Raw genomic sequence first — 2,747 nt, 5'->3', positions numbered from 1 at the left:
TCACATAATACATCCAACGACGCGATGACGGTTGTCGGATGACGCTGGGTCACAAACTGCGTGTTGATGGGTTGAAATGTATTCAACGTAGGATGATATTCATATCGTTGTGGTACACGCAGATCCTGTGGATCAACCCCAACGGCAACAGTAGGTGTGAGATCGTGATATTGAGAAAACAATTGCAAAGTGTGATCAAAGCTGTTATATTGTTTATTGAGTGAGGGTTTATGCTTGTTGATATGAAGGGCTTCTTTAATTTTAAGGCGAACTGGATCGGGTTCATAATCACCTGAAAACAAAGAAACGACATTCAAAGTTTATTATTTCACAAATCATAATCAGTTTGTCACAAAACATATTTCATTAAACTTTACTTTTAGGTTTTCTTTTAACCTCTCAACAAAAACCCCAGACAAAAAATTCGCAGTGTACTATCAATCGCGCAAAGCGCGACAAAATCAAATTTAAAGAAATATAGTTTCTTTACATCTACCCTCCCGAGAAAGAAAATTCACATGAGAGATTTTCTGCCAGAATCACGCTTTTATCTATTTTTCTTCATTTGTATCCTCCTCAACTTCATCTTTTGTTATCTGTACTGGAATTAATTTTGAAATATGAAATAAGTTTGACTGTTTTCCTGTGTCCTGTATCTATCTCATAAATGGTATCTGATTTTTTTTTCTATTTTATATGGTCCTATCCGTAGTTCTTCTAGTTTTTTTCGATTTAATTTATTCCAATTTTCAACATAAACCATATCTCCAACTTTAAATTCTCTATTTTTTCTTTTTGCATCATAGCACATTTTGTTATAGTAGTGTGATTTCAGAGTTTTATTAAGAGCTCTTTCTTTATCTCTGATCCAGTCACTGTGTATACAGTCTTCACTTAGCTCATTTGGTAAGATTGTAGCATCTGTCCCATAAAACAAATAGCATGGTGCGTAGCCAGTTATTGAATGAATAGTTTGATTATATTTTTCTACACATTGATGTGCTATTGTAGTCCAAGCTTTTTTTTCTCCACTTTCATTTATTATGCATCTTATCTTGTTCACTAGTGTTTGATTTAACCTTTCATTTATGCCATTTGAAAAAGGCGCATTCACAGCTGTAAATATCATCGTTATTTGGTTATAACTTAGAAAGTGCTTGAATTCTTTGGAATTTATTCCAGGGTATTGATCGCTGAGGAGTGTTTTAATCTTTTGTATTTCTGTGATTTTATTTATTAGTTTTATAAAATCATGTGCATTCTGGGTCTTTGATGTTATAATAAATGCGTACCTAGTGAAGTGATCTACTAGAAGGTATTTCTTGGTTGATCTTGAACTACCAAAACCGCCAATTGTGTCTATTTATATGTTTTCAAGAGGTCTTGTGGCCGGCCCTAGATATGATATTAATCGATATTTGTCTTGTCCTCTTGTTTTGTTCTTTATACAAATTTCACAGCTCTTACAAACATCTTTTATATTTTTTGTTAAATTCTTTGATACATATATTGAACTAACAGTCTTTAGCATTTGTCCAACTCCAATGTGACATAAATCCTCGTGTATTCGTACAATAAGCTTAATACTGAATTCTTCTGTTAATATTATTTTATCTTTGTTTCTTATTTTTTTGTAGTATACATTATGTTTTTCAATTATTTTGTTTTTTGTATTTTTTCATTTTTATTCTGATCTATCATAATATCCTCCAACGTAATTAAATTCACTACTTTTAATTGATCTTCTATATTTTCTTCTGGTTCCAACACGGGGTTTCGGCTTAAACAATCTGCTTCTAAATTTTTTCTTCCTGGGAAATATTTGATTTTGAATTCATACTGTGAAAGGTAATAAGTGAGGTCACCCAGCTCTTCATCGATTCTTGCTCTCAAATTCATGTTCTCCAAAGGTTTGTGATCTGAGTAAACTGTAAATGATTTTCCTATTAACCAGCACTGCCAATGTCTCAGTGCTTCCCTGATGACCAAACATTCTAAATATATAGCTTTTTTCTTTTTTTGTGCTTCATTAAGCTTTTTTGAAAAATAGGCCACTGGTTTTTCTTTACCATCTGTTTGTACCTGTTTCAAAATTGCACCAACGCCCTCCAATGATGCATCGGTATAGATGTTAATTGGTAGATTTTGATCATATATTTCTAGTATCGGCTGTGAACATAAGAGACTCTTTACTTTGTCAAATGGTTGTTGACATTCTTCAGACCAAACAAATTTTGATTTTTCCGAAGTAAGTTATGTAGAGGATCTAGTATAATTGCACTTCTTGGTATGTATTCGTGATAAAAATTTATTTTTCCTAAAAATTGTCTAACGTTCCTTTGGGTTTTAGGTATTTGGGAAATTCTTTATTGAAATTAGGTTGTCCTTTATTGGTTGTATCGAATTGTTTTGAATAATATGTCCTAAGTGTTTGATAGAATTTGATGCAAATGTACATTTTTTTAATTTTAAGCGAAATCCTTCGGTTTGAATTGCTTCTAGCAACTGTTTCAAGTGTTTTATGTGTTCTTCGAAAGATTTTGAAAGTACCAAGATGTCATCAATATAATTAACAGTAAATTCAGTAAGTTTATATTTTCTAAGTATATTACTCAATATTTTTTGGAATATTGCTGCTGCTGTCTTCAGACCGAACGGTAGACAAGTCCATTGGAAGTGTCCTTCTTGTGTTACAAATCCTGTCTTCTTTCTGTTTTCTACTCTAAGTGGTATAGACCAAAAAGCGG

Source organism: Helobdella robusta (assembly GCF_000326865.2).
Source record: "Helobdella robusta unplaced genomic scaffold HELROscaffold_7, whole genome shotgun sequence".
Classification (NCBI taxonomy): Eukaryota; Metazoa; Annelida; class Clitellata; order Rhynchobdellida; family Glossiphoniidae; genus Helobdella; species Helobdella robusta.
Note: the sequence above shows the minus strand (reverse complement) of the source record.